Below are 22,353 nucleotides of genomic sequence, written 5' to 3' on the forward strand. Positions count from 1 at the left end.
TAAAGACATTCCTCCAACCCTGTTAGCTGTTATTATAAATCACTGTTACATGGGTACACCATAATTTGGCCACCATTCTAAAGCACTGTGTTGGCTTCTGGAGTGCCACCGCACCCAGCAGAACTACTCTTTTAAATAAATATATGATGTGAATTGGATTTATTCACTCACTCACTGAATGCCCATGTACTAGGCAGAGGGTTAAATGTCAGGAGTTTTGATACTGAACAAGACAAACTCCTTCAAGATGCCCTCCGCTAACTGGTTACAAAGTCTGATGCCTTCATTTAAGAGAAAGAAGAGATGAAGAGAGAGGGAATAAAAAGCCTACCCATGGGCCTGTACTTGCCCCAAACCCATCACACGTTTTTCTCTTGGTCTGAAGTTTGGTGTGAGAGATGCAACAGGTTAGGGGAATGAGCTATTACAAAGGAAAAGCAGAGGAGAATACAAGCTGAGGAAGAAAACATGACAAGGCAAAAAAGGTGGGAGAAAGTATGGGCAACCGAATAGCAGGTAATGGGAAGAACAGGGCCCAGACTGGCCAAGAGGCAGAAAGAGCTCAGACACTGGCTACCTCACAGGAATGTTTTCAGAATTAAGTGAGAGAAAGAAGGAAACTATAGAGCAACACACCCACGGGTATTCTCTCATTAAACAGCAGTGATCACCATTATTAATCCTTTAGTATCTCTTTGTGATGGGTATTACCAAAAACTAAAACTTGCTTTACTTTTTATTTTTGAAACCGTCTTGATCCACTACCCAGGCTGGAATGCAGTGAGTGGCATGATCTCGGGTCACTGTAGCCTTGACTTCTAGGCTCCAGTGATCCTCCCACCTTAGCCACCTGAGTAGCTGGGACTACAGGCATGCACCACCACGGCTGGCTAATGTTTTCTGTTTCATTTGTATACACTGAGGTCTCACTATGTTGCCCAGGCTGGTCTTGAACTCCTAAGCTCAAGCAATCCTCCTACCTCAGCCTCCCAGAGTGCTGGGATTATAAGTGTAAGCCACCTAAAAAATTTGTTTTAGATTAGATACAGAGAGAGATTTTTTTTTTTTAAAGGCGGAGTTTCGCTCTTGTTGCCCAGGCTAGAGTGCAATGGCACGATCTCGGCTCACTGCAACCTCCGCCTCCCGGGTTCAAGCGATTCTCCTGCCTCAGCCTCCTGAGTAACTGGGCTTACAGGCATGCGCCATTATGCCTGGCTAATTTTGTGTTTTGGTAGACACAGGGTTTCACCATGTTTGTCAGGCCGGTCTTGAACTCCCTATCTCAGGTGATCCACCCGCCTCGGTCTCCCAAAGTGTTGGGATTACAGGCATGAGCCACCGCGCCCGGCCAGAGATTTTTTAACATTGTCTACACCATGAAGTCATACTTTGTGTTTAAAAAAGATGACTTCATACTTTTACATGATATCTGATGGCAATTTTCCCAAGGTGGAATGTAGGGAGAGCTCTTACTCAGCCCTCTCCCTCTAGACACAAGCAGTAACTTCTCCAGTGAAATGATATTACCGTTACTGCTTCATTTCCTGAGGTGAGAACCGGTTCTTGGTCATCGTAAGTTTGCCTACCTGCGTACATGTTTGCATCCCCTCAAAACTTTTATGTTGAAATCCTAACCCTCAATGTGATGGTATTAGGAGGTGGAGTCTTTGAAGGTATTGGGTTAGGGGGTAGAAATCCTCATGAAAAGGATTAGTGTCCTTAAAGAGAACCTCAAAAGCTCTCTTTTCTCTACCATATGAGGATACAGCAAGAAGACAGTTGTCTGGAAACCAAGAAATGCATCCTCACCAGACCTGAAGCTGCCAGTACCTTGATCTCATATTTCTAGCCTCCAGAACTGTGAGACATAAACTTCTGTTGTTTATAAGCCATCCAATTTATGGTACTTTGTTATAGCAAACTGAAGGAAGAAAGTCTAGGGACGCTGGCTGATACAGCTATGACGCCTGGAGTGCAGTTAATGAAAAGTGGCCTATGTATGAAAATAACACTAATATAGGGGTTGCAAATAAAGAGGAATGCTCTTTTATCTGGTTTATGGTAAACACTTAAAGGCAAAAGGCTACTCTAAAATCTTTTTACAGATGAGGAACCAAGGCCAAGAGTTCATTCAGAGGAGCCAGGCTCTCTAAAATCCAGTACTGACAGTATTCCAAGCTGCCTCCTAAAAAGACACTAGAGCTCAGGAGTCACACTGTTCATGTTCAACTTGGTAGTGCTAAGAAACCAACCTAGAAAAAAACGAAAGTGAGGGCAGTCTAACCCTAGAGGTGACATGCTGGCATGGGCCCAATGCTGCTGGTCCTTTAGTGTACAAAAAAGATAAAGGTTTATCAATATGTCACTACATGCAGATGTATGGATTGTAATGAAACTTGGTGGTTCCCAAATTTCACTGTGCATCAAAATAACCGATGGAACTTTCAAGGTTTCTAGACCCCACCCCAGGCCCAGTGAGTCTAGAATATCTAGAGGGGGACCGAAGAATCTATGTATTTCAGTGCCCCACCCACAACCATGGCCTCGAAGCAGGGAGTCTGCATTTGGGAGCCGCTGCTACAGGTTACTAGTGGACAACCAGTCAGGAGCATAAGCTGTAACATTTCACAGTCTGTCACCTGTGATAGCTTATCACCTGTGATATGACCAGAAATCCAATTAAGATTGTATCTCTGTAATCTGCTTGCAGTTTAGGTGTTATTTTTTTTTTGAAAGTTCAGAAAAAAGTAGAGAAAACAGAGAAAAGGAATCAAGTACACAACAATTACATAACGACAAAAAACATACTACACTTGTGTTAAACTTCAAAACTGGAGAATAAAGGTGCAATATGAAAAATAATTAAATGCGAAGTGAAATAATACCAAACGTAATTGACCCTGAAGAACATTCAATAGTGAGGGATCCCTAACCTGTGGGCCCTCAGGAATTACTGTGAATGGTCTGAGAATCCACCGGAAAAGACCAAGCATTGTCACTGAATATCAAACTTTCTTTTTTTGAGATGGAGTCTTGCTGTGTCATCCAGGTTGGAGTATAGTGGTGCGATCTCGGCTCACTGCAACCTCCGCCTCGCAGGTTCAAGCGATTCTCCTGCCTCAGTCTCCCAAGCAGCTGGGACTACAGGCATGTGCCACCATGCCCAGTTAATTTCTGTATTTTTAGTAGAGCTGGGGTTTCACCATATTGGCTAGACTGGTCTCAAACTCCTGACCCTGTGATCCCTCCCGCCCCAGTCTCCCAAAGTGCTGGGATTACAGGTGTGAGCCACCATGCTCGGCCCTGAATATCAAGCTTTAGATAGTCACTTAAAGCTGCTACTGTATGAATTCAGGTAGCTTTTTGTCATGTGTACTTCTTAATCAGAGAATAAAACAGAAAAATTCTGATATAGGGGCCTACAATTTTATTTTTTTCCTAAGTTCTCACTGGGAAAGTTAGGATCTGCTGGCCTACAAAGTGGGCAGGCAGTCCCATCCCCAGGGGTGGAGGACAATGTTAACAACTCTCAGAAGGCCAGTGCCAGGAGAACAGGAAATAAGAGAAGCTTTACTTGAGGCTGTTCAAGTATCCCACCTATTTCTTGATAAAATGACTGACCAGGTTTGCCCTCAGGTCACCTAAGTACACCCTTTACTAATCTCCTGTCTCCTCCAGAAGACACTTTTGGTTCCACAACAAGAAATACAAGTTTAATTTTAAACACTGGTTCAAGCATACCTTAGAATGGTATGTAATTTAAATTATTAATCCAAATGATTAGAGAGTAGGGAAAATCCTGAATTGGGAAAAGAGGGGTTGAAATTAAGATATTAAAGAAAGATGGGAGCAGAAAAGTACATTTCCTAATTTTGCATGAAGTCTACCCCGTCTGTCTTCACCTGGGCACTTATTTTAATTGAGATTCTCTAAACTGGGTCATCTCCGTTTTGTGCAGTAAGATTTTTTAAAACCAGCCAACCAAAGTATCACTGGGGTTATAGAAATAAGTGTAAGACTTTGCCTCCTTTAAAAAACCCACTTATCCCTGTTTGAAGACATTGAAATTTAACTGTGATCAGAACCTTTGCATGAGAGGATGTAACTGAGAAAGTGAAGAGACTATGCCTATACTTTTCACACGTTCCTACACAGAGGTTTAAAGTTTATTTGTAACTAAAAACACTTTTCAAAATGTAAGTAGAATACATACAAGGCAAAAAGAAAAAAGATAACAGTTTTTTTTCTAATCAAAATAAATATTACTCTGATACAGATTTTAAGAAAAATGAGTCATTTCTACTTTAACACCATATTTTCTTTTTTCTATAAAGGCTTCTGACTTCATACAGGTATGTAAACATTAGGAGCAGGGATGGCCATGAGCCACAACACTTCTGTCATACAGGAAGCTGTGTCTGTTAACTGATAGGAAACTCTCCATTGAATAAACACAATTAACAAGGACTCACTTCTGACAGCTTTTCCTACAATCCTGGAGACATTTTCTCTCTAATGACCCCTGGACAAGGTGGCTACATATCTTATGCCTCAATATTATATTGATAAGTATACAAAGTAAAAAACTATCAACTGGTAGTAACTTTTGCTTTACACATATACAGTCTTAAACAGCATTTGCACAGTATAAAATGTACTACAAATCATTGGAGGTATTAACCAACTGTCAAAGCCTGTCATTAGCACCGTCTTACTAGAATCTGTTGCGTTCCCTCGATTGACTTAAAATCTTCCAGGATAACTCCACGAAGTAACATTTATGTTTCCTTTATGTTTTAAAATCATGTTTTTGTGAGTCTTTCCCCATTCCCATTCTCAGTACAGACTTAACTACAGACTACTCTGCTGTTCTTCCATTTCAATGGTCAGAAACCAAATCTGCATTTCAATTGTCAAATGACATTACTGATTTCTTTTAAAGAACATCCTGAAGCAAAGTGAACTTTAGAATATTTTTTGAGTCACAGTCTCACTGTGTCACCCAGGCTGGAGCACTGTGTGTGATCTCGGCTCACAGTAGCCTTGACTTCCTGGGCTCAAGTGATCCTCCCACCTCACCTCCCTGGTAGCTGGGACTAAAGGCACATGCCACCATGCCCAGCTAATTTTTTAAAAAATTTATTTATTATTATTATTTTTAAGACGGAGTTTCACTCATGTCACCCAGGCTGAAGTGCAGTGGTGCCATCTTGGCTCACTGCAGCCTCTGCCTCCCAGGTTCAAGCAATTCTCCTGCCTCAGCCTCCTGAGAGCTGGGATTACAGGCATCCGCCACCACGCCCAGCTAATTTTTGTATTTTTAGTAGAGATGGGGTTTCACCATGTTGGCCAGGCTGGTCTCGAAATCCTGACCTCAGATGATCGCCCGCCTCAGCCTCCCAAAGTGCTGGGATTACAGGTGTGAGCCACCACGCCCAGCCTCATTTTTAAATTTTTTGTAGTGACAGGCTCTCACCAGGTTGCACAGGCTCTTCTCAAATTCTTGGGCTCAAGTGATCCTCCCACCTGGGCCTCCCAAAGTGCTGAGATTCACAGGCGTGAGCCACTGTGCCTGGCCAGAATCAATTTTTTAAAGGTATCTTTCTATCAAATGAATTTTTACATTTTTTATTGGGAGAGAGGACCCTTGCCTACAAACACATAAACCATAATTCAGATATATATTCTAGGCATAATTTCAGAAGACTTAGTTATCTGCTGTCATACCCTAGAAAAAAGTGAGAGGATGAGAGGCTGGGAAGATAGGAAGATAAGCATGCTAGAAACAGAATTGCGGGCTGCTGGGCGAGCACTGTTAGAGCAGCCAGGCACACAGCGCCCACCTGGTGCCCTGTCCTCCGCCGCTGCCCAGGCCTCCCTGGTGCCCACGGACAGGTATCAGAACACCTCCCCAGATGCTAGGAGAGACGCTGAGTGAAGAGAAGGGAAGGATGGTTAGTCTTATAGCTGGATCACCTACGAAGAGAAGTTCTAAAGCAAGAAGAAAGCGTTTCAATTTGGGACACTTATTTGCAGTGGGAAATTGGGAAAAGGACCATCAGACCAGACTTCTATCCTGTCCAGTCGGCCTTCATTTCAGTCCTTCCACACTGTTATTCCAGGTTTGTACTGTGCTAGAAAGACAAATGTCTTACACAGGCTGCAGTTGATGAATTTGTAAATACTGTACCTACCAAAAGATTTAACACTGAGAAAATCAAGGTAACCTTGGGAAATTCTAAAACAGTCCCTTTTCACTTCTGGGATGTAGGTGTCCAGGAGAAAGTAAGGCCACTGTGGGAGTTACATGCCAGATGCACAGATGGCATTGTATTTGTTGTGGACTCCGCAGATGTGGAAGGATGGAAGAAACTAAAACTTCATAAAATAAGATACAGAAAATCAAGCAGTCCCTGTACTTCCAGTTGCTAACACCAAGACTTCAGGAACTCATTCTCTCAGGAATGGATTCATTGTTGGCAAGGAGTGAACTGAGCTCATCAAGTCCTTGGCGTTTGCAGCCTACCCGTGCAATCACAGGAGATGGACTAAAGCAGCAGTCCACAACTTTTTTGGCACCAGGGGCTGCTTTTGTGGAAGACAATTTTTCCACAGATGGGGGGTGGCGGCTGGGACAGTTTGGGATGATTCAAGTGCATTGCATTTATTGTGCACTCTATTTCTGTTGCTATTACACTGTGATATAGAGTGAAATAATTATACAACTCATCACATAATGTAGAATCAGTGGGGAGCCCCTGAGCTTGTTTTCCTGCAACTAGACGGTCCCATGTGGGGGTGATGGGAGACAGTGACAGACCATCAAGCATTAGATTCTCATAAGGAGCACCCAACCTAGATCCCTCACATGAGCAGTTCACAATGCGGTTTGCGCTCCTATGAGAATCTAATGCCGCTGCTGATCTGATCTGACAGGAGGCGGAGCTCAGGCTGTAATGTAAGCAATCGGCAGTGGCTGTAAATACAGATGGAGCTTCGATCAGCTGGCTGGCCTGCCCACCCACTGCTCATCTGTTATGCGCATGGTTCCTAATGGGCCAGGGACCAGTACGGGGTCTGTGGCCCAGGCGTTGGGGAATCCTGAACTAAAGAAAGGACTTGAGACAACTACATGATAATAATTAAAAGAAGAAAAACGTTGTGGCAACAGTAAAGAAATGGTGACTATCGCTACCTTTTAATCTGTGGGGGGTAGGTTTTCTCTGGTCTGATTTTGACAAATGTAGAGTGTCTACAGCCTGGTTTGCGTGTCTGCCCTTCTGGGTGCTACTGAAGCCTTGTTTTGTTGAATAATCAGATGCCCAACTCTGCTGCCTTGTGGAAGATGAGTAAATGCAGTGCTTCTTAAAGTGGTCTCTTCTACCTATTAACACAAATCTTTTGCTACTGGCATTTGGGGAAGCCAAGCAAGGATAGGAAATTGACCAGAACACAGTTGTGACATTTGACTTGAAGTTAGTGATATAAAACTTTAAAGAGTAGGGGGGAAAAAAAGAGACATGTGGACAGCAGCAGGAAGTAAGAATGAAGAAACGGGCAGGGGCAGGGTAGCAACAGTGCCAGCATATTTCAAAAAAGGGCAGAGGCTTGGTATCAACTGAATTAGAGACTCAGTTCTACCTATTTAAAAATCTCAAGTAATTCCTGATATTATCTCATAGTACAATGACGAATGTTTTGTAAAAATGAAGAACTGGCACTTGGAGTAAGCTTTATCATCATCCTCAGAAAGCCAGATGTGGCACAGACTGCTTATTAGCTACTGCACACGCCTATTCTCCTTTTGTCTGTGGAAGCTTCATGATAAGCTTCTATGTCACTTAACATAAAGTACATCATCCATATCACAAACCCCCCCAAACACCCGTATTTCAACAGTAGCCTTAGAGCAGTGGTTCTCGACTGGAAGTAATTTTGCCTCCTACCCTACCCCCTGACATTTGGCAATGCTTGCAGTCATTCTGAATGTCACAAATGGGAGGAAGGGTGCTAATGGCATCTGGTGGGTAGAGGCTAGGGATGCTGCTGAACATCCTACAATGCACCAGACAGCCCCCACAAAGAATGATCTCAGCCTAAAATGTCAATAGTGCCAAGGTTGAGAACCCCTGCCTTAGAGAAAATTTGCTCAAGGTTAAGCTAGTAAAGGGAAGAGCTTCAATCTGAATCCCAGTTGTTAGACTCCAATACCCAGTCTTATTTTATTTTTTCTGTGCTTGGTACGCCAAAAAAAGATCAATATACGTGGTTGTTGTTATTATTACTAAAAGTTAGATTTGCATATACCCTGAATGTTCTATAGACTGATACTCAAAGTGCTGCCTCTGGACAAGCAACATCGGCATCCATGCCCTGGGAGTTTGTTAGAAATGCAGACATCAGACTCTACCTCAGACCCAATCGATGTGCATGTTAACACATGATTCTTATGCACATTAAAGTTTGAGAAGCCAGATATACAGGATTATTAAGAGCAATGAATACCAACTTTTTTTTTTTTTTTTTTTTTTCAGCTGTTGCCCAAGCTGGAGTGCAGTGGCTCAATCACAGCTGGCTCAAGTGATCCTTCCATCTCAGCCTCCTGAGTTGCTGGGACTACAGGTGTGCATCACCACACCTGGCTAATTTTTTATTTTTTTGTAGAGACAGGGTCTTGCTAGGTTACCCAGACTGGTCTTGAACTCCTGGGCTCAAGCAATACTTCTGCTTGGCCTCTGAAAGCACTGACATTACAGTAGTGAGCCATAGTTCTGATTTTCTAGATTTAAATTGCCATTGATATTATTTAGCTCCCTTCTCCCTTGTCTACAACTCTTTGCAGTAACAAATATGCATCAACCCTGGTAATGCCTAGCTTTATTAAGACAAGAAACAAAAACCAAAAACAAAAAACCCAAAACTGAATTTACAAAATGCTTATATGAAAAAAAAACCGCAGGCCGGGCGCGGTGGCTCAAGCCTGTAATCCCAGCACTTTGGGAGGCCGAGACGGGCGGATCACGAGGTCAGGAGATCGAGACCATCCTGGCTAACACGGTGAAACCCCGTCTCTACTAAAAAAAACTACAAAAAACTAGCCGGGCGACGTGGCGGCGCCTGTAGTCCCAGCTACTCGGGAAGGCGGAGACAGGAGAATGGCGTGAACCCGGGAGGCGGAGCTTGCAGTGAGCTGAGATCCGGCCACAGCACTCCAGCCTGGGTGACAGAGCGAGACTCCGTCTCAAAAAAAAAAAAAAAGAAAAAAGAAAAAAAGAAAAAAAAACCAATTGTGTCTATATTCCCTATGACAAACACACTACTAAAAATTCATTCCTGATTTAATCTTCTATTGCTAAGAAATTCATACAGAAGAAGATAAGCTATGAAGGTAGCAATCTATCAGAGATACCGGGTGAAAGCTGCCTTCTCCATGAGATCTACTTGGTACAATCTTACCCTCAACATCCCTTCATAAAACAGTAACCATTTGTAACCTAGAAGTGAGTGGCAGAAAGAACTTGAAAAATGAGAAAACCTTACTAAGGGTAACAGGGTAGTGACACAATTTTGTAAGTGCTATTAAAAAGCAGGATGACCACTGCCACAGTCCCAACAACAAAGTTAGAAGGCCTCCTCACATGAGGTGAGGGGAGGAGGAAAGGAAGAGGCTATGGTACTGTGAGGAGTGTACCATTCAGGTAACTAGCCCTTGGAAAGAACTTGCAGACCTAGAGCCAACCTAAAGGGCTCCCCAGAAAAACTAGTACCCACACACAAGAATCCATATATTTGGCTGGGCACAGTGGCTCACGCCTGTAATCCCAGCACTTTGGGAGGCCAAGGCGGGCAGATCACGAGGTCAAGAGATCGAGACCATCCTGGCCAACATAGTGAAACCCCATCTCTACTAAAAATACAAAAATTAGCTGGGTGTGGTGGTGAGCACCTGTAGTCCCAGCTACTCGGAAGGCTGAGGCAGGAGAATCACTTGAACCCAGGAGGCAGAGGTTGCAGTGAGATGAGATCACACCACTGCACTCCAGCCTGGGCGACAGAGTGAGACTCCATCTCCAAAAAAAAAAAAAAAAAAAAGAATTCACATTAGTGGTATCCACTATACCTAGGAAGTTATACTGGGGCACGGTGGGGCTAAATAGGGGGTGTATCTTCCTAACTATGAGAAGGAGACTATCCCAGGCACTTAAGATCTGAAACAGTGTGGCCATTTAATGGTCTAGTTCTAACAAAGCCCTCCAAAAATCTTATGACACCAACTCGGAGGAAATGGTGCCTACTGTCTTCCTCCAGCATAAAGTAGGTAAACTTTCAAAGGAAGTTTTGATGTCACTTTCTGTGGCGCACAAGGATGATTTGTGGCCTATGGAAGCTATAGAGTTCATTTTTAAAATTTGTTCCAAACCAGGAAGAGAACAGATTTGTCTGGGTATTTACACAGAATGCTACAGTCATTTGGATACAATCTTTTGTACATCAGAATTTAAGTCTCTAGAGAGTAGTAATTTCCCACGCACTACAGGGCTTGGCACACTGACAGTTGCCAATATTTAATTAGATGATCAAATATGTACTACTGTTTGGGATTACACAACAGTGTTTCCAAATGAGGTAAAATAAGTAAAACATCACAAAAGCTCAATCTTGCCCAGTCATTCAGTCATAGGTTTTACTGTATATGTTGCTGCTCTAGTGACAGTCTAGCACGTCTAGAAATTTACATTCCAATATTGAAAAAAAATTAGATGCACATAGAGTAAGGACACTAGTTTTAAAAGAAAACTACTTCCAAGTAACCTGTAAGTAAAGGGTTAAGATACTCCGGTAGGGATGACAAAAGAAGAGTAGACCTAAAAAAATGTGGACATTAAGGGGTCAGTCTTAACTAGGGATGGCTGAATGAGGAGTTACTAGTACAGTGAGCCAAGGAACCGCACTTTCCCTTCTGGCCTGTCAGGATAGTAGTGGGGGTAGGTAGCAAGCAAGTAAAATGACAAAACAAGTTCAATGCCAAGCACCTGAAAGCAGCAGGGGCTGGGGGTACAGCAGTGACTATAATTAAAGTAAGATCAGTATCCCTTGTGTCATGAAAGACATTTTCCTCTGTAGATTAAACATGTAGGTAAGTCAGGATGAAGGTGGAGCCGACAATAGGTCTTTTCTGCAGGAATTACACAAACCTGACTTGGAACAATTCTAATCTGCCCTTTCCCCCAAGAAGTTAGAAAAAATGAGTCAGGACAGAATCCAATGCTGTGTGTGTGTGGTGACTACTCCTCTACTCCCACTAAAGAATCCAGAGCTTGGGTATCTGGTATCTGCCTGATGGTCGAGTCCAGATTCTTCAGTTGCAATGCTTATGCTACCATATATAAAACTGCTATTTAAATGAGTAAATACCAACGGGTTGTTAGTCCTGGTTCTTTGGTTCACAGGGCACGACCGACTCTTCTATTGGGATGATTAACTATACTGTGGGTAAGTGAGTCAGCTGGGGGAAAAGCAGGGCATCTTGTTCAGACTTTTTGATGGGAGAACGTATTGTTAACTAAACCTCTACCCTCCACACATTTAAGTGCTGATCCCCAAAAGCAACAGTGTCACAAAGAAAGCTTTTTTTAAACGGATACCAAGATTCTCTTAAAGGAGCTTATCAGGTTTTACTCAATTCTAAGAAAAGATTCTGGCACACATATTTGATAATGAAATTAATTTTAGCTAAAGGTTTCCCATTTCACTCACACTCAGCCCCTATGCAGCTTCCACACTGCAACTGCTGCCAATATCAAACTCCAGGTAGGGCAGTCAGGGGGCTGCCAGGTCAGTGGGAAGCATGGGAAGTGACACAGGTATAATGTTCAAGAAACAGACTTCAATAACTTGCTACAAAGCAGAGTTGTGTGAACTGTCTTGCACAGTGATTTTCTGGTCACTGTGTGATGTGAATCTATGATTATTTTATTGTTTGGCAAAGTCTTTATCTGGTAATATTTTCAGTTTTTTTATTGCCTACTTTTGCTTTCTAAAGTGTTCTAACTTGCATATTATATGGTTACCCTACTTATGAAGGAATCAGAACACCTCCCTGCACTGGTCAATCAGCCTGAAACTCTCTTGTCTCTTTGTTTTTGAGACAGAGTCTCGCTCTGTTGCCCAGGCTGGAGTGCAGTCGTGCCATCTCAGCTCACTGCAACCTCCACCTCCCAGGTTCAAGTGATTCTCCTGCCTCAGCCTCCTGAGAAGCTGGGATTACAGGCGCACGCCACCATGCCTGGCTAATTTTTAGTATTTTTAGTAGAGACGGGATGTCACCATGTTGGTCAGGCGGGTCTCGAACTCCTGACCTCATGATCTGCCCACCTCAGCCTCCCCACAGTGCTGGGATTACAGGCGTGAGCCACCGTGCCCAACTGCCTAATTCTGACAATTTTGCTGCTGCTTCAACCTCCACCTGCACCCTCCCAGGACTATAGGTTCAGCTCCCTGTATCTTCCCTCAGTACAGAGCTCATGTGAATTTGGAGGATAAAAATGCCTTCAGCTGAAGGTAGCATTTACACCATCAGGGAAAAATTAGGCAGTTCTCCCAAGACCCTTTCAAGGAAGCCCCATGAAGTCAAAACTATTTTCATAAATCTAAAACATGACTTACCGTTTTTACTCCCATTTTCTCACATTTGTACTGTGAGATTTTCCTGAATCTACACCAGGTGTGCGAGGGCCACAGACTGAATGCAGAAGCAGATATGAAAATCTACCTGTCTGCTAATAAGTCAGACATTAAAGTCACTTGCAAATATGTGAACTAGTACCACTCTTCTAGTTAATTTTTTTTTTTTTTTTTTTTTTATAGAGTCCCGCTCTGTTGCCCAGGCTGGAGTGCAGTGGTGTGATCTCAGCTCACTGCAACCTCCGCCTCCCAGGTTCAAGCAATTCTCCTGCCTCAGCCTCCTGAGTAGCTGGGACTATAGGCATGCGCCACCACACCCGGCTAATTTTTGCATTTTTAGTAGAGACGGGGTGTCACCGTGTTAGCCAGGATGGTCTCGATCTCCTGACCTCGTGATCACCTGCCTTGGCCTCCCAAAGTGCTGGGATTACTGGCATGAGCCACTGCGCCCAGCCTAGGCTGTTTAATTTTGAAAAACAGTTTTCATTTACAGTATTATTTATATTAATATTTTTTATTTTAAAATCAATCATAGATGTTTTAAATAATTCTGTTTTAATTTTGAAAATCCTTAACTGTTAACCATATAATCAAAAGCTGCTGGGGTCTGAAATAAATTTTAGGCGTGTAATGGGGTCCTGAAACCAAAGAGTTTGAGAACCACCGGGCAGATTATTTTTAAATTATTTTGGTGCAACTGGCTAACCATTAAAATAAGTGCTTGATTCTTACTCCCAGATGTTAAAAAACAAAAGTTAAACTAATAATTTTAAATAGGAACTAAGAATTTTAAATAGTGAACAGTTTTATAGTTTTGGAAATGAGAGAAGCCACCTGAACTCCTGAGCTCACTGACAAAAACTACAGCAGAAGCTGTCAGTGCCTCACCAACACATCCCTTAGGATTCTGGTATGCTATGGTCAAGTTCTAGCTACCCCTATCTATCTGCGCCTCTGTGCTTAAAGCTGCTCTGCCCGTAGCAATAGGCAGGAGGACAGGTAAATTAACTCCCTGTGGCAGTTTTACAACACTGTCCACAGATTGTTTGAAACTGCTCAAAGAGGTAGAGTCCAATTCCCCTCCCTCTGAATATGGGCTGGTGATATTTAGGTCTAAAGTGATGTAAGTGTGACTTCACAACTGGCTCCAATGGTCCCTTCTGCCCCCTAACTCATCCTGCAGCTGTCTGTCTCTCCCTTTCTATGTGCCTTGGAAACTGTAAACATCACATAAGAAGCCTAGTACTGCAGAGACCATGTGGAGAGACCACATCAAGAATGAGAATTAGCCAAGAAGCCCAAGGTTGTTCCAGCCCTCAGCTATGTGAGCCTTCCCAGCCCAGGTAGAAGACTAGACATGTGAGTGAGAAAGCCTTCAGACGACTCCAGTCCTAGCCCCTGTAACTGCATTAGAAAGCTTCAGTAGGAACCAGCCCCAAACTCTGTATCTATGAAAGATTAATATAATAATAAACGGTAGTTGTTGTTTAGATTATTTTGTTATGTAGCAATAAATAACTGGAACACTCCCCCCAAGAGCAGACTTCAACGAATAACTGATAATTTGGGTGGGATCATTCTCAGGCAAGTGTTCTGCCCAATTTCCCAGTTTCCGCAGAGGCAATTTTCCCTGTGGGGGCTGGCTTAATAAGACACTTTTTTTTTTTTTTTTTTTTTTGAGACAGGGTCTCACTATGTTGCCTGGGCAGGTCTCGAACTCCTGAGCTGAAGCGATCCCTGCCTGCCTCAGCCTCCCAAAGTGCTGGGATTATATGCATGAGCCACTGAGCCCAGATGAGACATCTTTTATTGACTATCTTTTCTTCCTTAGCTTCCCTTTGTTCTTTGTACCTGGAAATAAACTGCTTGTATTTGAACTCTCATCTCAAGAGTCACACAGGGGTTGAGGGGGCAGGCGGGAGTGTGGGAATGACCAAAACCGAGACATCACTGAAGTTCAAACACACACACACAAAGGAAAAGACCAACAGATCTGACTACACAAAAATCAAAAATCCTTTCAAGAAAAAAAAAAAGATACCATAAAGTTTATAAAAAGGTGAGGGGGGGAGGCATTTTTAGTTCATGACTAAGGGTTAATATCTTGACTAATTTAAATAATAACAATGGATAAAGTACACAGGCAGTTCTCAAAAGTGGAAAATAAACACATGGCAAATAAACACATTCACAATCTTACTTAGACTCAAAGAAATACAAGTTAAACACTGGTACTGTTACCTATCAGAATGGCAAAAATTTCCAGTAAACACTTTGATATAGAAATTCTGCTTCTTGGAACTTACCCTAAGGAAATAACTGGACATGTGCATGTGACTGTAGTAGAAGGATATTTTGGAGACTCTTACTTATATATGATGAAAAAAATTTGGAATGAGCTAACTGACTGACAGGAGATAGGTTCACTGGAGTACAACCATATGATGGTATACTGTGCAGCTCGTAAATAAGATGAGGCATACATACTGAACAAGGAGAGAAATCCAGAAGGACTGAAAGCAAGTTCCACAACAGTACGCAAAACAAACATTTTTGTAAGATATAAATATACCCAAACTTAATAGTGGTTGCACTTGCAGGATGAGATGCAGGCGATTTTCTCCTTCAAACAGATTCCAATTATTGAGATTTAAAAAAAACAAACAAACTGTGTTTACTTCCCAGTTTCTATTCTGAAGGACAAAATAAAGGCAGAAGAGATGGAATCTAATCTGCCTATTAATATAGAAAGTAATAAGAGAAAGTAAAAGTGGCCGGGCGCGGTGACTCACAGCTGTAATCCCAGCACTTTGGGAGACTAAGGCAGGCGGATCACAAGGTCAGGAGACTGAGTCCAGCCTGGCCAATATGGTGAAACCCCGTCTCTAATAAAAATACAAAAATTAGCCGGGTGTGTTAGCGGGCGCCTGTAGTCCCAGCTACTCAGGAGGCTGAGGCAGGAGAATAGCTTGAACCCGGGAAGCGGGGGTTGCAGTGAGCGAGATGGTGTCACTGCACTCCAGCCTGGGCGACAGAGGGAGACTCCGTATCAAAAAAATAAATAAATAAAAATAAAAAATAAAAGTAACTATGGTCACCCTAGGGTAAGTAGCGTTTCTGACTAGAAGGCCAATGCTTTAAGGACTTGGAGAGATGGGGGGGATACTGAGTCTGGGCTATCAGTATTCTTATTCCAGCCATTGGAACCTGTGTTTCATTTAAGCCCAGTTTTCACAGTTATTTTTACAACAAAGTTGCTTAGGAACTGAGGGGAGATCTTTTGACTCACTCCTGCTTCATTCCAAACATGTTTTCAATAGTGACCCACTGATATGCCACATCTTTGGGTAAAAAAATACCTAGAACACTCATTCATAGGAAATATTTATGACTGCTGCCATTCCCATCTATAGCCCAGTGAAAATCATCAGGGACTACATACAAGGGGTTCGGGTCTCCTGTGGCTCTGTGGGTCACACTGAAGGACAGATTTTTGGCCCTATGATAAAAGCTTCCACTGACATTTTATTGGAAAATTTGGAAATACTCAGACTAACTGGACACTATCTCACTGTTGTGCCTTCTCTGCTCCCTCCTCTATTCAATTCAGGTGCTCTTTCCTACCCTCCTCCTTCTCCTATGCTCTCAGACATGGGACTGAGATACTAAGCCTCCAAGAGACTACAGTAAAACCTGCACCAGTATAAGTGAAAGGGCTCAAGTTTACTCCAACAGCAGGATGCAAATCGGCTTTCGAAATGTGACAGGGGGACCAGAGAGCCCACACAGGAGAAACTTCTACCAAAAGAGGGTGCTCTTTCTCCCTTCTTTAATGTAGAAATACTAACTGTTAGCTAAGATAACTATTTGTCAATTTATCTAAACAGTCAAAACACATGGAAGACTTGAAATGGGTGAATTTAATTGTGTGTAAATTACATCTCAACAAAGTTGATGATAATTTATCCAAATATAAGCAAAATAAAGTTTGAACTCAATTCTCCACAATTTATTACATACAGGTTTGTTCTGACCTACTATTTGTACATCTAAAATATCACTCCAAGAACCAACACAAATCAAAGACAGAAAAGTACCCTAACACTTGCAGAGAAATATATAATTTTCAAAGTTCCTTCGTAAACTTTGACTTCTTTTGATCTTTGCCCAGAATCTTTGAACAGGAAAGGTAACATTTCTCCATTTTAAAGATGAGGAAAATAAAATAAATAAAATATTAAAAAGACAATAAGAAAATAATACAAAATAAATAAATATATTTAAAAAAAGAGGGAAAAAAAAAAAAAGATGAGGAGAAGGATTCAGGATTAAGTGCTTTGTTTGTACAAAGTCAGAAAGCCTAGAAGTCAGTCCTGGCTAATGGCAATCCAGGTTTTCTTAAGGTGGTATTTTTTTTACTACACCCATGAAGCTTAAAATAAAGTTACATGTCTTTGGACTCAACACAAAAGTTGTTTGATCACATTTACTGGCCTGCTTCTCCCACCTTACTATTTCACTTCTCTTTCACATTTGGATGGAAGCTGCGATTAAATAAGAGCAAGAAAATCTTGTGATCTGCCAAAAGGTGTTATTAAAATTTCTTAATACCAAAAATTAAATCACTTTATTTGCAGAAATGAATTAGGTGCAAATAAACACATACCACACAGAGTACTTAGTGTGGAGGACAGGGATTTCGATAATAATGTGACAACTCCAAAAATGCAGAGAATCCCCCACCTTAATGAAAACCAAAGACATTTTGGGGAAACAAGCATCAGTTCAATTACAGTCCAAATGTTATGCCCCTAAGCTGCAAAGAGAACAAGAAAGATTCACAATTCTTTCTTTCCCCCCAGAGCTAAAAAAAGCAGGTATAGAACATGAGACCTACTTTCTCCAGCTCAGAAGTTAGGTTGGTCCCAGGCATAGTCCAGGAATTCAGATCCACTTCACTCTATTCCATTCTAGTTCACAGCGGCACTGGGAGGTCCAGCAGTCATTAGAATGACCTGCACTGAAATGTGAGGTCAACCCCTGCCTGAGGATACAATATCACCCACTGCTCAATGCTCTGTGAAGCTAAGGCCTCTGCAACTTCTTTGTTCCCTCCCTCTCCACTGCAGGATCCACAACTCAGAACTACCAGGAAATAACAGGGTCAGGAGGTGAGGAGAGCTATTTACTGCACTTGGGGGAATCACTGGCTTCTTTCTTGGCCCCAGCTGGCCTGGAGAGACAAGAGGAAGGCTGTTTATATTTGCATAGGGCTGAGAGACTGAATGAGTGAGGTTATGCCCTGCATGTCAAATACAGGGCTGGGCTTGGAGGGGAGGGTCTGGTTGCTTTCTCACTGCCAACTCTTTCACCCAAGCGAATCCTTGGTCCTGCTATCTACACACACCCTTCTAGCTGAGCAGTAGACAATAGCTTTCAAAAAGCTAGATGCTGCAGCAGCAGCTAAAGAGGCCCACAGATGGAGGGCTGATGTGGGACATTTCACAGCTATCTAAATGTAACAAGCCTAAAATGACTGGTAAGCAAATACTGGTGGCCACTAGTCAGGCACGAAACTGGCTTGTAAGTTAACAGATGGCAGAGTCATATGTTATCTTATGTTGGTATCAGTTGCTTTCTAAAATGATTCGAATAGTCATTTAATACCAAGGAGTGCAAAGCATTATCCCCAAACAGAGAAGAGTGCTGACTAACAAACATGTCCCATTCCAGCCAAGTGCAGTGGCTCACACCTGTAATCCCAGCACTTTGGAAGTCCAAGGCAGGCAGATTGCTTGAGCCCAGGAGTTAGGGACCAGCATGGGCAACACTGTGAAACCTCATCTCTAAAAAAAATACAAAACACAGCCGGGCATGGTGGCATGCACCTGTTATACCAGTTACTTGGGAGGCTAAGGCGGGAAGATTACCTGAGCCCAGGGAAGTTGAGGCTGCAGTGAGCCAAGACTGTACCACTGCACTCCGGCCTGGGTGAGTGACAAGAGTGAGACCTCATCTCAAAAAAAGGACTAAGTCTTAACTGACTGAAGAGTCTCCTGCTAGCCTTGAAGAAGCAAGCTCCTATGACATAAACTACCTAAGAAGAGGGCTAGAGAACTATGAGTGGCCTCTAGAAGTTGCCTGGGCCTCAGTCCTACAGCTGCAAGGAAATGAATTCTATCAACAACTGTGTGACCTTGTAAGAGCTACAGATGAGGACACAGGCCAGCTGACTCCTTGACTACAGCCAAGGGAGAGCCTGAACAGAGGGCTCAGCTAAGGTATGCCTGGATTCCTGATGCACAGTAACTGTAAGATACTGAATGTGTGTATTGTTTTGGGCTGCTAAATTTGCAGTAATTTGTTACAAAGAGAAATCCTGACAGTCTGAAGTTTACTTTCAGAAGAAGTTACAACAGAGGGTCTCTGCACCAGGGGTCATTAACATGGATGAGGGCAGAGGTGCTGTACTGAAAATGAGCTTATGCATGCAGGACAGTAAGACCCCAGTTTTCTTTCTCCACTTAGCTCCCAAAAAACACAGGCCAGCCTTCACCTTCCAGGCAATCTCTTCTGGGGAATATGAGCAACGCAGAGGAAAGACTTTCCTAACTAAGGAACAGATAACTGAGGAACATGGTTCTTATCTAACACAAAAATCAAAAATCAAAACAGACTAGAAGACAGAAAACAGAAATTATGGGAGAATTTCAAAATAAACTTATTAATACCCAGGGAGACAGAATGCATTGCACTTATGAAAAAAGAATAAAGCCAAAACAAAATAACATTCTGAGGAGAAAAAGTAGCTTTCGGAAATTAAAACCAAAAGCAAGCAAACAAACAAAAGATTTCAAAAACTCAATAAAAGATAAAAGTTGAAATCTTCCAAGAAAGTAGAAGAAAGACAGGCTGCAAATAGGAGATAAAAGATACAACAATTAGAGGATCATAGGAAGGTCAAAGATTTGAACAGTGAGAGTGATCCAGAAAAGGTAAACAGAGAAGAGGTCCAAAATATCTTAAAACTTACCAGGCCATGAGTTTCCACATTGAAAAAGCACAGTACACTGGAGGAAAACTGACCTATACAAGATGGCACATCAAGTTTCCAGGGAGAAAAAAAGAAGCAACGTGTAAGAAACTCCAAATCAGCTGGCTTTAGATTTCAAAAGCAATAGTGGGAGTGAGCTGGCAATGAAGCAACGTCTTCAAAATGATTTCCAATACAAATTCCACACCAGACAAACTATCAGTCAAGTGCTAGGGAAGAATAGGGATCTTTTCAGATACTTGAGGTCTCTAAAAATTATCTCCCAAGAAACCTTTTTCAGGAAGTTACTGAGGGATGTACTCTGCAAAACAAGGGCATAAACAAGAAAAAGAAAGATAAAGGAAAAAAAAACTTCTATGTAGAATAGTGAAGAGAATTCCCCAAAAGACACTAACAAGAGAATCCGGTATGACAGCTATAAACAGAATTAGCAGGTAGCCTGTTAAAACCAGAACAGGTCAGATGGCTCTGGGGAGAGATTTCTTCAAAAAAGATAAAATTCAGGCTGGGTGCAGTGGTTCACGCCTGTAATCCCAGCACTTTGGGAGGCTAGGTGAGCGGATGACCTGAGGTTGGGAGTTTGAGACCAGCCTAGCCAACATGGAGAAACCCCATCTCTACTAAAAATACAAAATTAGCCAGGCGTGGTGGTGCATGCCTGCAATCTCAGCTACTTGGGAGGCTGAGGCAGGAGAATCGCTTGAACCCGGGAGGTGGAGGTTGCGGTGAGTTGAGATCGCGCCACTGCGCTCCAGCCTGGGCAACAAGAGCGAAAACTCCCTCTCAAAAAAAAAGATAAAACGTATATAAAACTCAATGCATCTGAATGTCTTTTGAGGATATTTAGATAATTGTGAAGGCATTTGGGGTTGAATTTGTGACAAGTATATATATGAAGTGGGTAGGGAAGGGGGCAGAAGGTTGAGAAAGGGAGAGGAGAAAAGGTGAGAGAATAATTAACTTGGGGAGGGGAGTAGTCAAGCAGGGAAGGAAAAATAACCAGTCTGCTACATGTGAATAATGCTCACGTAATATAAACAGTGAACATTTTATCAACATTGATCCAAGCAAACCAGGATAAAGGAAGAGTGTGACTGGGGAGGAAAGAACTAAGTTGTCGTCATCCATTGTCATGAATCAATAGCTATTGGTAAAAATTGAAATATAAAGTAATAAGTATATACCTAAAAACAGGATATAAACAACAAAGTAATTGGCTCAACGAGGTACATGTAGTTGCCACTAGAGAGCAAAATGCTGGGAACAGTTTTTTTTTAACAAAGAAATATTAAAGTCTTTAAACTATGTTAGTGTATAATTTCAATAAAAATGAAAACTATTGTGAGGTCAAGGTGGGAGGATCGCTTGAGGTCACAAGTTCAAGACCATCCTAGGCAACATAGGGAGATGCTGTCTCTACAAAAAATTAAAAAATTAGCTGAGTGTGATGGTGCATGCCTATAGCCCCAGCTACTTGGAAGGCTGAGGTGGGAGAAATGCCTAAGCCCAGGAGTTTGAGGCTGCAGTAAGCTGTGATGGCACCACTCCGTGCCAGCCTGGGTGACAGAGCAAGACTCTGTCTCAAAAAATAAATGATAAGTAAATAAGAAAGATAAGACGGAAAGGAAAAAGATAATATCTTGCAACCTATAACCATGTGACACAACTCTTTACCAATTCAAGTTCCTCTGCCATGCACAATGGTGGTATATTTTTCCAAATGATCATCTACTTGGTTCCCAGAAATCAAGCATAACATATTAGCTTAATATTATAGGTTCACCACATATAGTTCAGGGATAACTATATGCCAGGGACATATAGTTCACTGTACACTGTACCATATATAGTACAATACAAACTAAAAAATATGTTTCAAAGGAACAGACAGAACACAGAAATGTATTCTACAGAAAACTGAGAAGGTTTCATAGTGTAATGGTATCTAAGTTATGCTTACAGAGCTTAACAGGTATTTTTCAGGGGAAAGGGTGACCAAACCGAAGATCTTTTGGTTTGAGAAACAGAGATGTGTTTCTCCTGCAGAAATGAAGGTGAAGATGGAACCTGAAAGACTAAATGAGACCAGATCAGACAGGACCTTACATGCCTACTAAGCGAACTTAGATTTTAATAGCTTTGCACTGTCTATAGGAGTGAAATGGGAAAAGTTCCCTTGTCCCCCTTGCAGGGTGTGCGATGGGGGTGTGGCTCACTTCTTCAGTGCCCTGCTGCTCAAACCTCTAGGGAGCAGACAGACACGCAGGCTGTGAGGCTCCGACCCCACGGCAGTGTCTAGGGGTGAATGTTGACAGCTGAAGCCCAATGGGTATGCGTTTCAGGATGTTCTTTTAGTTTAGCCGTCCATAGGCGGCTTCTGTTGTCCAGCACAGTTAGAACTCTGCCTTATCGCAAGGACAGAGGGCTTTCCACGTCCTGGGGTTCTCACCTTGGCATACCGGAAGAATAGGATCACATGTGGGCTTGGAGAATGAGTGCAAGGTTTTGTTGAGTGGAAGTAACTCTCAGCAGATGGGGTAGCTGGAAGGGAAATGGTTTTCCCCTGGAGTCTGGCCGCTTGGTGGCCCAACTCTTCTCCAACTGCCCCAGCCAAA

The 22,353-nt window shown here is 42.4% G+C and overlaps 1 protein-coding gene and 1 pseudogene across 2 annotated transcripts in view; one reads left to right on the forward strand and one right to left on the reverse strand.

Moving 5' to 3' along the window:
* Positions 1 to 22,353, reverse strand: part of LOC104680350 (ubiquitin-conjugating enzyme E2 E1) — an 85,011-nt gene that overhangs the window by 4,362 nt on the left and 58,296 nt on the right. The gene's annotated exons all lie outside the window — the stretch shown is intronic.
* LOC104680353 lies at positions 5,777 to 7,730 on the forward strand (annotated as a pseudogene).

This window comes from Rhinopithecus roxellana, chromosome 1, assembly GCF_007565055.1.
Source record: "Rhinopithecus roxellana isolate Shanxi Qingling chromosome 1, ASM756505v1, whole genome shotgun sequence".
In the NCBI taxonomy this organism is placed as follows: Eukaryota; Metazoa; Chordata; class Mammalia; order Primates; family Cercopithecidae; genus Rhinopithecus; species Rhinopithecus roxellana.